General features: G+C 36.2%; 1 protein-coding gene across 13 annotated transcripts in view; it reads left to right on the top strand.

Moving 5' to 3' along the window:
- Nucleotides 1–434: 434 nt before the first annotated feature.
- The window catches only part of ZNF644 (zinc finger protein 644), a 124990-nt gene continuing 110494 nt past the window's right edge, over nt 435–14930 (top strand). For 2 of the 13 annotated variants that reach the window (XM_059926196.1, XM_059926173.1), the window contains exon 1: nt 649–759. The gene's annotated coding sequence lies outside the window, so the exon portion shown is untranslated. The other 11 variants (XM_059926131.1, XM_059926187.1, XM_059926141.1 and 8 more) reach the window with 11 other exon arrangements.

Genomic DNA, 14930 nt, shown 5'->3' with positions numbered 1-14930 from the left:
GCTTCTTATATAACTTTAATTCGGAGACCCACAACACATTCAGTAATGCAGGGAGAAAGTATGTTCACAGAATCAAATTGGATCAAACCCAGGGCCCCTTTTAGAGTAGGCTTTTCCGTTAACTGAGATGCTACACTTGATGCTCTGCTTGTCCATCAAGCATCTCCCAACAATTGGTCCCCTTAAGATCCAGAAACCTTCTTCTGCCATTACTCTACAGTTGTGACCGGCAATCTCGAGTCCTTTAGCTGTTTTCCTCAACAGTAGAAAGAAAAGGAACTGTGGCCCTCTCGTGATTGTGGAAATCAAATATGGGTCTGTTCCACCTTAAAGGGCCTAGGCTTGCCTAAGTGTTTGGGTCTTGCAGAGTTTGGGCACCACCATATTTGGAGCGTGCCTACTTTGGGGCGGGAACCTCCTTGAGAGTGATTAGGTCAGCGCTGGGGGAGGTGACCTTGTTGGGTTTCTGGCACCCGAGAACAGTGGTGCACTGTTTCTGCTGCACCCGTTGGTGTAATTGGCCCAGGCGCTCCACCAGCGCGAAGCCGCCGGAGAGCTCCTCGCTGGCCGCCCCCGCGGCCCGCAGCTCGGTAAGAGGCGGGAAAGCAGCGCGCCTGCGCCGTGGGAACCGGGGCCGAAGGCGAAAAGCGGGGAGCGGAGGGGGGCCGTTGGAGCCGAGTAGCGTACAGAGCGGCGTGTGACGCGGGGACGCCGCGCGCTCCCAACGTCGCCCCGGTTTGACGCACACGGCACCAAACTGTGAGTTTCAGTGGTTATTTGGTCGGATTCGCCGGGACCCGTGTGGGTTTCGGGCCTCTGGGTTGTGGCGGCGGCGGGACTGAGGGTGGCGGAGGAACTTGGGGGACCCGGCCTTCGGCGCTCGGGCCCGGGGAGCTACGCCCTAGGCTGGGTCCCAACCATCCAAAAGGACGCATTTTGCCGCACAGGCTAAGATGGCGGCGGCGGCCGAGGAGGCGGAGTTGGTGCTACACAAGGAGCCCGGGATCCGGGTTCGGGGAGGCGGCGGCCGCGGCGGCCGCGGGGGGCGGCGGTGCCTGAGGTGAGCGGCGGCCGCCGCCGCGGGGCGGGACTCGGCGGAGGTGGGGAGTGGGGGGGGGGGACTTTTCCACGGCGGCGTCGGAGGATCCGGTAGCGGACACAAAGGGGCTGAGCTGGGCACTAGACTTGGGGGTTTTGTTTAGTCACATGAAGCTGAGCAGCCAGTGAGCAGTAGGGGGAAGGGGCCGAGATCAGGCGGCTTGGGGAGCCTTGCGGTCGCCATTGCAATGCACTGAGTAACGGGGCGGTCCGAGAGCAGTCACCAACCCCTCTCTTTGGGGCTGCTCTGCCTCGGCCAGAAGCGTAGGCTCTGGCGTTAACTGTACACACCCCTCCCCTAACGTGGGACCAGGACCGCAGAGCCCTCCCCTCCCCCTGTTTTGCAAGATCTTATGCCGATAGGTGCCTGGGAAGTAACAGCAAGAGGTAAATCGCTCAAAGTGTTTGGGTTGCCAGGGGCTTGGTGGGTGTCCAGCTAAAGCTTTTTGCTTCTCCAGGTCTGATTCCCTGGCCTTTGTGTCCCTGGGAGCTTAATCTCTGCCAGAGGAAAGCAGGTGTGCTCCACTCCTCCCGTGAACCTGAAGATGAGTTGTCCCAGACCCTTCTCAGTGATTGGAAACTTAGGTGGTGGAACTAACGGTTTCTTGTTACGAGACTTCCACAGACGACTCTCGTGTTGGGATCCATCCATGGTTTAGCAACATTAGTGGAAAACTTTTTTGAACTGTTTTAAGTAATATTGACATAAATTTAGTTGTTATAAAACTTTTATGTTTAGACTTCGTATTTTGTGTGGTCATTAAGAAGTACTCAACGAGGAGAGAAACACAGTTGAGAGCCTGAATGATGGTCCTGTTTTGTATACAAGTTAATAACTTCAACAGAAATAACCAAAACACCATCATCTATTCTGGCCGGTCCTAACTAATGCCAGGCTTGTTGCATCTGGATGATAGATTAGATTTGCCTTAATAATATGTTGCCTCTCTGCAGTAGTTTAGTTACATAGTTTTGGTCCCACAAGAAAAAGAGCATTTCAAAAAATAGACAACTCAAATTGCTCAAAGAAAGGAAACCTGCTGTTTGCCTTCAGTCATATGTGTAAGTATCCAGGGAACTAGATGGCAGCAATATTACATCGATAGGTTTTTGTAAGAAAAAATTAGAAAGAAGTTACAGTTTAGTTTAGACATTTTAATAGGTGAAACATGAAGGCTTGACTAGTATGAATGCAGTGATATGTATATTGCTGTTAAAATCATGGTGGTGTAAGTTTTAGAATTTCTAACAATTTAAACTTATACTGCACTTACATCTACATCATACTTGGTATATTTGTAACATTTGAAGTACAAAATTGGGAAACAACTAATGTTTTGGCCAGGTCACGTTAACAAATTAAATTACTTGATTGAAGGGATATTTAAGCACATTTATATAACTAGCTTTAGATCTCTGTTCACATCGAATTTGAACTTTTCAACATTACTTAAAACTTTGATTTTCCTTGTTTTTTTTTTTTTTAACCCAGATTTATGTTTCCCCCCTTTTAGGTTTTCTCCTTCTAATAGAGAACACTCTTGTATTAACAAATAGGAGATATATTAATATCAGCAAAATTATTATTGAATCATATAGTTTTAGTGTAGAAGGAATCTTAGAGAACAACTAGTATTACTCTCTCTTTTTCAGTATATTGAGGGCCAGAGATGATTAAGTTAATGGCATGATGGAAAATTGTCTCTCAACTTATACCCCATTAGTCTTTTCATTGGTCACATTGCTGGGATAAGGAGGTGACCATCTGCAACTAATAATGGTTATAAAACAAAACAAGGGAGTATGCTTGAGAGTACTTGTTATTCAGATACTATTATATTAATGAGAAATTCTGTGACAATAATTTAAAACTTTTATTTAACTTGATATGGTAACTTAGTTTTTAAAGTGACTTCCAAAGTGAAACAAAATCAGTTACAAAATACAGACATTTCAGATCATTTCAAAGCAATGTTGCTTTTGAATTCTGAGGTTTTCAAATCAATCGACTCAGAAATTTGAAAAACCAAAACAGGTAGCTTGATAAACTTCTTGGAAAGTTTGAAGTAATTGCCATTACTAGTAGTTATTAGATAAGAAATGAGATAGAGGCTTGAAACAGTGATGCTAGTGCATTTCATTTTGTAATAGTGTTTTAGTTGGAAAAATGGACATACCACTTTGCCTCCTGTTAAAAACAACTTGTTAAGACTAACTAGTACTACTGCTGAGTAGTAAATCTGTAACATCTGTTAGGAAATTCAACAAGTAGTAAAATCACTTATGATGGGATCCCACAGTTATCTTTAACTTCTTTAGATATCATGTTTAAAAAAAACAGGTAAATTGTCTTTAGGTTTTAAAGTTTTTATGGGTCTTTTAAGGTGCACTTAAATTATTGATTTTTCTAGGAAAGTTGATATATTTCTTAATTTTCAACACTATGTGAGTGGATTTAATTATACTTTGGTTTTGTGATAATTAGAATTACTCCCGGATTCTCTGTATCAATAATTATGAAGTGAGTCTGTCACCTGCAGACCTTAAACTTTTTGCAGGTTTAATTTGTCATTCAAGTTATAAAAGAGGGAGAAGTTTGTTGTGGTTGAATTGAGACTAACAGGTAACAGGAGGAGAAAAGAAAGACTCCAGGACAGTTACTTGAAGTGGTGGGGTTACCTGCAATTTAAAAAATTTAAAGAAATTGGTTGCTAGAAAAGATCAGGTTCATCTTTCTCTCACCCCAAATATATTACTAGTGTTTAGGGTTACTTATTTAGACTCTTCTCAGAATGTGATTCTAAAGGAAAGCAGGGGATCTTACTCTTGTGGGAATGCTTTTCTCATGACTGCTTTTTCAGACCTATATTGAGGCAACTATAGCTTGCACCGAATGCAGAAATTGGAATGTTGAATTATCCAGCCCTAATTTTTAAAGAACGCTAGTTTTAGCAGTTCTTTTTTAATGTTTAAAAAATTTTTAAATTGATAGTCTGTAAAATAAAACATGAGAATAAAGGACGGATACTATAATATTTTGGATAGATATTCAAATAAGCTCTAATTTTTTTACATTTATTTGTTATTAATCCATCTGGTATAGAGGATGTCTGCTTGGTAGATGGAGAATCTGTAAATATTGAACAGAATTGTGTAGCACTGACTGAAGCAGTTCTAGAAGTGGTGTCTTTTAATTCAGGTTTATTAGGAGGGAATAGCTGCTTTTAATAGTGCAACCCATTTATGTCATTGAATTTTGAGAAAACTGAGAATAATCAAACTGATTCTAGCACTAGCTCACCCTGCTGGTTGGCTAAAGTATTTCTCTTCTTTCCCCTCTTAAAACCAAACCAAACCAAACAAAACACCAAACATAAAGATCACTTGAGACCTAGAAGGTAGAACACCAAGTTCAATTCGTGGTCTTTCTTCAGGTAGCTGGAGTCTCCATGAAAAAGGTGTATTCTCCTCTCTAGGGCCTCAGTTGCTGTACTGTTTAATTTTTTCTTAGATCTGCTCAAGCTGAACTGTGAAGTTACTATCCTCTCTGAATTTACTGGGAACTCTTATGTGATTAGGAGGAGTTAGTATGTTTTTGTTCCTTTAAATTCAAGATAAAAGATCCTTTGACTGCTGAGAGATGTTAGCAGTCCTGTGAGATAAACTTTCCAGGAGGAGAAAAGTCGAGGATTTCAAGAGGAGGAAGAGGAGAAAAATGCTAGGGTAGCACCAACAGCAGTGCATACTTCTCTTGGCTGAGGGAAAGCGAGACTGTATTACGATTAGCGTTTCTAAGAGATTTCCCTTGCACTCTCCCTCTACTAACGTTTGCCCTTCTCCTCTTCTGTCTGTAAGCTGTAGCCTTCCCATTTCATTTGGGATTCTTAGAACTGTGATTTTGTAGGTAACTTTGTGTAAAGTATGGATGAGTGATTTGTTCCTTGAAATATGATTCTATTAGTCTAAACTGTGATAGAAGTGAAGTTGGTTAGAGTGATAAACACAATGTTTTAGGTATTAAGCTTTTTAGTATGTATATCATTCATTGAAATTGAAAATACAGCTTTATTTATTTTGTTTAATTGAAATATAGTTGATGTACAATATTATTTTAGTTTCAGGTGTACAACTTAGTGATCAACATTTAAATACATATGGAATGATCACCAGGATAAGTCTAGTAACCATCAGACCCCATACAAAGTTATTATAATACTATTGACCATATTTCTTATGCTGTATATTATATTACCTCCCCATGACTTACTTATTTTAAAATTGGAAGTCTGTACTTCTTAATTCCCTTCACCTATTTTGCCCGTGCCCCTCCCCATTCTGGCAACCACCCCGTTTGTTCTCTGTATCTATGGGAAAATACAGCTTTTAAAAGACTTTGTACAAAGTCAGGAAACTAAATATGTTGTGAGTCAAAAGTATAATTTCAAATTAAAAAGCACCTAATAAAGTGTTGGGATTAAAGTACAGTTTACAAACCATATTTACCTGTGTTATATCAGTTATTTATCTAATATTTATGAAAGATGAACATTTTTATCCTTTCTTCCAGAGTATTTATCCTTTTACTTGAAAGCATAATATCTTTTCATCAGTTTCTTGAGGAAGATGTGAAACATAACTGGTATTTTCAAAACACCAATTACTGGGGAGGGGGATGGTTCCTAATTATTGTTGAATAGTTTGTGCAGGATGGGAGGATAAGGTTTAAAAAGTGTAAGCCTTGAAGTAAAACCGGTGGGGTTAAGCTCTAGCTGTGTGAGCACTAGGCAAGTAGATTTAGCGATAAGAAATCTTCACAGAGGTGTAGGTTTATATTACATAGTTCATGTAGTAAAGTCCTTAGCTTTCTGATATGTAATGAATGCTGAGTAAATGTTAGCTGTTAGAATAATAGTTATTATTATTATCATCATTGTTTAATTGTGTTTCCTACAGTAACGTGAAATTTTCACCTGTGAGTGATCTGAAGTTGTATACTTTTTCTAACATTCCATTTTGAGGCCCATATCTACAAAGGAAGTAAGAGACAGTCATCAAAGTGTGGCATCTCCAGTACTAGCAGCCAAAGCTATAACCAGGGTCAATATTTCAGGAACACATTCTCTTTTATGGCTGTCAGCTAATGATGATGATGATAATAATGCATTTGGGAGTGAGTGCATTTGAGTGAAGGGCTTTCCCAACTAGTGGGTTGGTTTGCTTTGTTACAACATCCTCAATTTCTTCACTCCCCTTTAAATTTTTGACCATGAGGATGGTGGTGACCATTAGTAGAGAGAAGAAGGTGAGTGGCTATGTGTATTTGTATATAAAGTACACAGAAACCCCAGATTAGAGTGAGGAATGGCTTCAGCAAAAGCTAGATTGAGGAGAAGAATGTTACCTTTTCATTGCTTAGTCTGAGTCAGGGGAATTTCCTCAAACAGCATTTCCTTTTGCTGTTTTCCTCTCCACACTTCTCTTTGTTTTGTATATATCTGTGCTGGTATAGTCTTAAACTTATTTCCCACTTTAAGTTTTTCTTGTACCACCTACCTTCCCCACCACAAACACAAATTTTAAACTTTAAAAGAAACTGTAAAAGGCAGTTAGTAAAAGTACTTTTAAGTTCACATGAGGAGGGGGTGTGAGTATGAAATATTAGAAGTTTAATATTTGTTGAAAAAATATTTTCAATGGTTTGGAAAAGGAAGTGGGGGGAAGTCACCGATAATCTTGTCACCATTATATAATCATTAGTATTAAAGGAAAGGGAGATGAGGCTGACATTAATTAAGCATCTACTATGTATTCCTTATAATTATGCTGCGATATGTATATATTCCCATTTCATATGCAGGAAAACAAACTCAGACTTGGGTCACGTAGATAGTAAATAGTAGAGCAGCCAAGTTTCAACCTAGGCATACCTTGATTCTACAGATGAGACCTTTTCTATTCTGCCTTCCTAGCCTTTCTTTCTGTATATCTACGTTTTTACCTTATACAGTTGTAAGTTTTGTCTCCTCCTTATGAAACGTAACATTATAGAAGCGTTTTTCTGCATACCCTTATTTCAAGTGGTGTCTTATTGCCCACATTGTTTATTCATACCACCATATAAAGGTTCTTTGTCTTGGCTGCTGGACATTGATACAGTGGTATTGGTCAAAATAGAAGCTGCTTATTTCTTTACTCAGTGACTAAGATGAAAAATAATTAATTAGAAAAAATACTCTTATATTTTAGAGTATTAAAATACTCCTATTTTAATAATAAAAGTATTAATTAGAACTAACACTCTGGGATTAGAAATTCTACGAGTTTAATACTACTATCTATCCTTTCTGGTGAGACATTTAACTCAAAATGGATATATGTAAAATGTAGGTGACATTTTCAGTTTATAGCCATATGAAAACAGAACTTTTAAAATATTTTTACGCTTTGAAATGCCTTAAGCTTCCTTGTTAAAAATCTTTAAAGTTGATATTAAAATTAAATAGGTACTTAAATCAACTGTTTAGTTATTATTAATAATTCTTAATGTAATAATCTTTAATATATAAGAAGAGAAATGCTTAATATTGAATTTCTTACACTGGTATTGGGTGGAGGCCATATATTAAAACATAATTTGTGGGACATTTATAAATCGATTGTATAGGTCAGCACTGCCGAGTAGAAATATGTTGAGCCACAATGTGATTTAAATATTTTCATAGCCACATTAAGAAATAAAAAGAAATAAGTAAAATTAATATTAAATTCATTTTATTTAACCTGGTATATCCAAAATATTATCATTTCAACATGTACACATTGAGATACTTGCTATTCTTTTTTTTCACACCAAGTCTTCAAAATCCAGTGTGTGTTACATGCTTAAAGCATATCTCAATTCAGACTAGCCAGACTTCAAGTGCTCATTAAACACGGATTGGACAGTGCAGATATAGACAGTAAGTTCTATACAAGTATGGGGAAAGGATAAAGTAGAAATTGAACTGAGTCTTAAAGGATAGTTGAGAAAAGACTATGCTGGGGAAGAACATTCCCATAAAGAAGTGATGGGAATTAAAATAGGAGACACTATTAGAAACCAGATAATAGAGTGGCTTGAATCCAGCTTAGGGAATTTGGTTTCTACGTGTGTGTGTGTGTGTGTGTGTGTGTGTGTGTGTGTGTTGGATAGATGCTGGAGGGTGCCTAATCCATGTCTTGCACATGAGCACTTGATGAATGTTGAATTAACATTTAAGTGAATTAATACGAGGCAGAATAAGAAAAATGCTGGCAGAATACTAACAAAGCCTTGTGGGTCTTATAAGGGGAAAGAGTTGCGTTTAGGGAATATTGGTGTTCTGTGATTAGAAATATGATGGAGAATGATGAAAAAGGATGAGAATTGAGAAGAGCTTTTTAGATTTTACCATTATTGGTGACTTGTTTTTAAATGTTTTATTTATATATAATTTACATATATTGAAGTGCACAACGTTTATGAGTACAACTCAGTGAAATGCCACAAATATATATACCCAGGTAACTTCAACCCAGATCAAGATACATAACATTTTCTTCACTGAAAAAGGTGCCTTGTGCCCCTTCTTATTAATTCTTTCTCAAAGAAGTAAGCATATTCTGATCTCCATCATCTTAAATAGGTTTGGCTTATTTTTGAACCTGCTTATGGCATATTTGCCCTTTCCAAGGGTAGTGAGAGATGACGCCTGAATCTGTCTCTTTCTTTTCTATAATTGGCATTGTTGGATGAATTTGGAGGTAAATCAGATGATAGGTAGTTGTTACTGTGGCCCTGCTGTTTTTTTCCAGTGTGATATATACCAACATCAGAGAGATATTTCTTAGTTTTCATTAATAGTAACTTTTTAGAGGTTAGTTTTAATGACCAGAAAATTTGTTTAGAGTGCAGGGGTTTGAATTGCTTCCGTAGATAACATAGTTGTCTGGCTTGCTTTCATTACAGTATTCTCTAGGCATATAGCCAAGAAGTAGGTAGAAGAGATCTTGGATTGCCTCCTTATATAGCTGCTTTTGGGAACCTCTTTATTAGTAGCTTCTAGGCATTATGTAAGTTAGCTTTCAGGCATTTCAGATTACTTAATAAGGTATTTGAGTATTTCTGATTGTGATTGTAGGGGGAGGAATAAATTGGTGCACTTTTGTTTACAGGTAAGTATCCACTCTCAACCAGAAAGATTTTGCCATTTACGTGTAAAGAATGAGAATGCTACCTTAAGGACAGTTGCACAAAAGTTTGGTTAAAATCCATGAAGGACGCTTTGTAAATGGATCTGCAATGGAATTATTGATCATGATTTTTTTCCTGTAGTGCTTGAGTCATTTTTTTCCAAATGGGATTAATGGTTACAGCATTGTTTTTCATAAATATTGAGCACTGGAAGCCTTATTGTAGTGTAACAATCTTTCTCTTTTGGGAGAAAGATTTTTTTCTGAAATATGTATCACTTATAATAAAGTTGTTAAAAGTACATAACAATGAAAATATGTATCATCACATTCTAGTATGCCAAGTTTTGAGGAATATGTTTTGTAAATTGTGCAGAAGTGGACATGAAAATACTTTCTAATTAATGTTTGAATTGTGAATGTTTTTGAGCTTATGAATGAAAGTATTTATATGAAGTTTTGTTTTTTGGAATTTGTACCAAGTTTGCTTAATATACTCTTGCTCCAAGAATTTTAATTGTTGTCTTGAAGAAATAAAACCTCATCTGTGAACTTTTATTATGTAGGTTTTGTATTTGTGAAGTATAGAAGGCCAAAGTAAAATTGATTAGACATTGAAAAAGTTTGTATATTATCTATAAAATATTAAGACTTTATATAATAGCTTTTTTGGGCTAGAGTTAGAACATTACAAACAAAACAATTAGCATGTTATTATAGCTTTAAGACCTGACTTCTGTGTGTAGAAAAAAAAATATTTAAGGGTATGTTCTATGTTTTTGTGTTGTTTTGAAAAAATGAATGTTATATTTGAATTTGGTTTTGGGAGATTTAATTTTTTTGTATTCAGAAAAACCTTGTTTCCGTGGTTGTATTTCTCCCAACCTTCACTTGTTTTAACTGGCTTAATTATTATACACAATTCATTTAGTACCACACCAGGGTAAGACTGCAGATACATAGAGCAAATGATGTGGTTCCTGCTCCAAAGAGGTCATTATCTAAGATACAACTTAAAGAGTGCTTCATAATGAAATATTTGAATTACTGGACTGAGACAAAATCATATGAACAGTATACAGTAAGACTGGAAAAGATTCTTGGGAAAAATACTTTTTAATCTAGATTTTGAAGAAGTGTTATGTAAAGATTGGTGGAGAGGGTAGGGAGTATCAGCTAGGGGGAGGGTATGGTAAAAAGCACAGAGATGGATCTTGTGGAATGCAAGCATTTTCCTTGTTTGAAGTAGCATCTATTTTAAATGAATGTAATGAAAAATAAAGCTTATAAGGTTGTGACCTGAGCTGGAGGAATCTAAAAAAGTTTGGATTAGAAATAAGGAATTCTGCTAAAGGCCATTGAACAGAAATACATGAAGGAAAATGAGAAAAATCAGCAGCCAGATATAACATGGTTAGAGAAGCGATTGAAGTGAGTAAGGTCAGTTAGAGGTTATCATCTTGGTGAATGGCAGGGAGGGTATATTAGGAATAAGAACGGGTAGTTTTAAAATAAAACAGGCGAAAAATGTGGCTCCTAAGTTTGTAGTGCAAAGTTAAAATAAGAATGGAACCATTTCATTATCTTCTGGTATTGAAAATAAACTTACTTGGAGACACAGTTTGCAAGTAAGTTATTAATACCGATTGAGGTATTATTGTACATTTGCCTTATCCTATAAAAAAAAAACTTACAAGCTTTTTAAAAAACCTTTGATTTGAAAACTAAGTAAAACCCAAGAAAGTTATGCTATAGTGGTATTTTCTGAATTCCTAGTACTTTCAACTAAAAAACTATTTGAGATGAATAGTAAGAAGAGCTTGTAATTGTATTGCTGTGTTTGGAGTTATAATAGTACATTTAAGCCATGGTTTAAGAGACATCCTAATTGGTATGGGAGTTGGTATGAAAACAAAAGATAACAAAAATTAATACCTGGACTACCAGTGTTTAAATTTTTAAAAAATAGATATTGTTTTAAAAATTGGGGACAGTTGAGAGCACACTGCTTTTATGAGGGAGATCCCTAAAATGTAGTTCCCTCTGGGATATTTAAGATGTAATATGTTTGTCTTTACTGGAGTTTTTAAGAGTTCTTAAATTGAATGTATACTATTGTCTTACAATGAATACCATTATTCTTAAAATGGAATTAAAAAATATGAAAAAATTATAAAAGTAATATAATTTAAAAAGTATTTTTCTGCCTTTTTAGAGTTAGTAAATAGAACAGAGTTTAGGAGTTAATAGAGTCTTGGAGTTTTAAGATAGTATGTTAGTCTTACAACAAGTTTATATTTTAACCACTCTCACAGTTAGTATAGACTTAACTTTGGTTAGTAAAGAAGTTAGTGCGGTTTCTGGCACCATGGTAAAAATAGGGAGGTACATTTGACTCCATCCAAGTTACCTGTGGAGGCAAATCAGCTAAAGCAAAAGAGAATAGGTTGTCCCCTACTATCAGTGGGAAAAAGAGATTTCATCCACATCTCTGAAATTTGGGGTTTCTATGTGGATAGAGTGGGTGAGAATAGATGACAGCAGAACAATCTACTGTTCCTTGATTATTGGATGAACTGGTGGTTTGGGAGTAGGAAGCTTGCCTGAAAGCCCTGCCCTAACCTCTTTCTTAAATAGTTCCCTATTTATACTTTTTTGTGGCTGCAAACTTACCGGAAATAGACCTATCCTCACCTGTGTTCGCTGCCATGGGTCTTTGCACACTGAAAAGCCATGAAAAATCACTACATAAATAAGGAGAGGCAGCAGTTTAAACGGGTTGAAAACTAGGAAACCAAATTGACTATTCCATGTATATTGATCCAACTGAAACAGCTTATACAGTAAAGGAGGAGATAGAGGTAACCGTCAGCGGCTGTGGTGGAAACAGAAGTCTTATGCAGTGAAACTGAATGTCTTAATGGTGGCATTGCCATTAACAGTGATACAAATGGCTTCCTAAGTAGGTGTCCTTTGGTGTGACATTGCTCGCCTAATCATATCCTGGTTTATCTCGTTTTCTAAGCCTTATTCACCAACTTTCCTGTCAAATTTGATTACCCAGTACCCTTCTAACAGCTTTTTCTTAAATTAATTGGAATTGATTTCTTTCCCACTCTCCTCCCCTTTACAAATTGAATTAAAAATTCTTGATATGTGGTTTTATAAGAGTTTTATCTAAGTAAAAATAACAAATGTTTGAAATAAAGGAATGGCAAAAATGATACTAAAACTTGCAAGTTTCATTCATATCAAGCAAAGGCTAAAACTTGAAAGGCCAAAACCTTTGAATGAGAAAAAGGAATTTTTTAATTAATAAAAAATTAGGACCACTAAGCAATATTAAGCTTGAGCTTTTGTGTGATGAACTCAGAGCACTGAAACATATGAAGTAGAGTTTCTTTAGAGAAATTGGTAACATCAGTCTTTTCAGGAGACTTTAACTCTCAGATTTTAATAGATCAAGTAAACAAAAATTAAGGCTATAAAGATTTGAATAACAATATGCTTTATTTAATAGGTGTATGCCAAACTTTGTTCCCAATAAAGAAATACACATTTTTTTTCCAATTTATGTGAATTAAAAAAATTTTTTTTAATGTCTTGGGCTTGAGAATTTGAAATTTTAATAAGAGGAATTATATATATCAGTATTTTTTGACTACAGTATAGAAGAACTAGATGTTAAAGCCAAAATGATTGTAACTACTTGGACGATTAAAACTCTGTATCCTACTGGAACTTGAGCCTGAATTTCATACTATTTCAAAAGGAACAACAGTGAAGACATGACACATCAAAACTGATGAGATGAATATCTTTTTAAACATGGTGAATTAAATAACCATTTACTTTGTTTGATATCAAACCCCTACTAGAATTATAGTAATTTTTTTTTTAATCGTAGGCTGTCAAGGACAAAGAAAACTGGAAATTTGATCACAGAAGTAAAACTTTGGAAGCTGGAAAGCAACTACTCCGTAGCTCTAAGAAAACTCAACTTTCTACTTTCAGTGGGGAAGGCCTAGAATGGTCTAGAATTATGCTGTTGAACCCTGGGTTACTTAAGGAATTTAGTGGCTGCAGGTACCTTGAAAGAATTGTTTAAGAGTTAATAACAAGTTAACAACACTCATGGTGCCAAGAAACTTTATCCAAGTTTCTTCTCTGATATTCAAAGGGAAAATCTCTGTTCTTGAACAGTAGGCAAGCTCAGGTTAAGGGTGTCTGTCATACTCAAAAACAGAGAATTGAGTAGAAATTTACATGTTGAACTGGGAATCATCCACAGTCTCTTTTCTCCTCCTAGTTCTGAGAATACTAGGTATCAGGCTTCTACCCCCAGATGTGAGATTGGAAGATTCATCTTGCTGTAGCAAACTGATTGTCAGGAAAAAAGACCAACAGATAATAATAGATAAGGATCCACTAGGGAAATCATCAGGCTGATCATCTCACACTGACACCTACCCATTAACACAGAACTTCAAGGCAACTTCTTAGAAAAAGATTCTTTTCCATTATAGTTTATCACAAGATACTGGATATAGTTCCCCATGCTACACAGTAGGACGCTGTTGTTTATCCATTCCGTACACAGCAGCCTGCCTCTGCCAATCCCAAACTCCCAGTCTATCCCTCCCCTGCCCCCAGCCGCAACCCATAAGTTTGTTTTCTGTGTTTATGGGACTGTTTCTATTTTGTAAATAAGTTCATTTGTATCATATTTTAGATTCCCCATATAAGTGATGTCATATGGTATTTGTCCTTCTCTGACTTACTTCACTTAGTATGATAATCTCTAGGTTCATCAACTAGACAACTTTTAGGTGCTTCATTTTAAAATATGAGATTAAGGATCATTAAACATTTTAGGATAACCACAATAAGAAAGAGAAGAAGGAAATAGAAACTTTCTATTAAGTTTTAAAACTTTCTATTTAAGTTTTAAAAGAAAACTTTAAAAAGTTACTGATATCTTTGCAAGTAAGGGGATAATTGTATCTTTGAAATAAGAAAGGATGCTATAAAAAAGCAGTCCTCAGAAAAAAAAGACGAGCTCTTTCTTAGACATTTAGAATATGGAATACTTAATAGAAGAGTTAGAAATTTAGGATGTTAAATTTCTAGTTGAAGGTTAGAAGATAAAATTGAGAATATCTTCCACAAAGTAAGACAAAAGAGATATAAAGTAGGAGAAGATAGAGGATCACTCTTGGCAAGTTCAACATGTGAAAAATCAGAATTACAGAATGGGAGGAAATGGATGGAGGCAATTATTTTAAAATAATTGAACAAAAATCTTGAGTTTCCACATGAAAAGGACTCATAGCATGCACAGCATGGTGACTGGAAAAAAAAAAAAAAGGAACCATATAAAAGTACATCATGATGGAATTTCAGACACCAGAAATAAAGGGAAGATCCTAAAAGCTTTTGGTTATGGAGCATATAAAAGAGATTAGGAATCAGTAACATTGGATTATTATTAATATTATTAATATTAATAATATTAATATTATTTCAATCAATAATGAAATAATGCCTCAGAATCCTGAAGGAAAGTTATTTCCAAACTACTAATTCTGTACCTTCCCAAGCTGTCAAATGTGGGAGTAGGC

This window comes from Balaenoptera ricei, chromosome 1, assembly GCF_028023285.1.
Source record: "Balaenoptera ricei isolate mBalRic1 chromosome 1, mBalRic1.hap2, whole genome shotgun sequence".
Taxonomy (NCBI): domain Eukaryota; kingdom Metazoa; phylum Chordata; class Mammalia; order Artiodactyla; family Balaenopteridae; genus Balaenoptera; species Balaenoptera ricei.
This window is presented reverse-complemented; position numbering and strand designations above follow the sequence as displayed.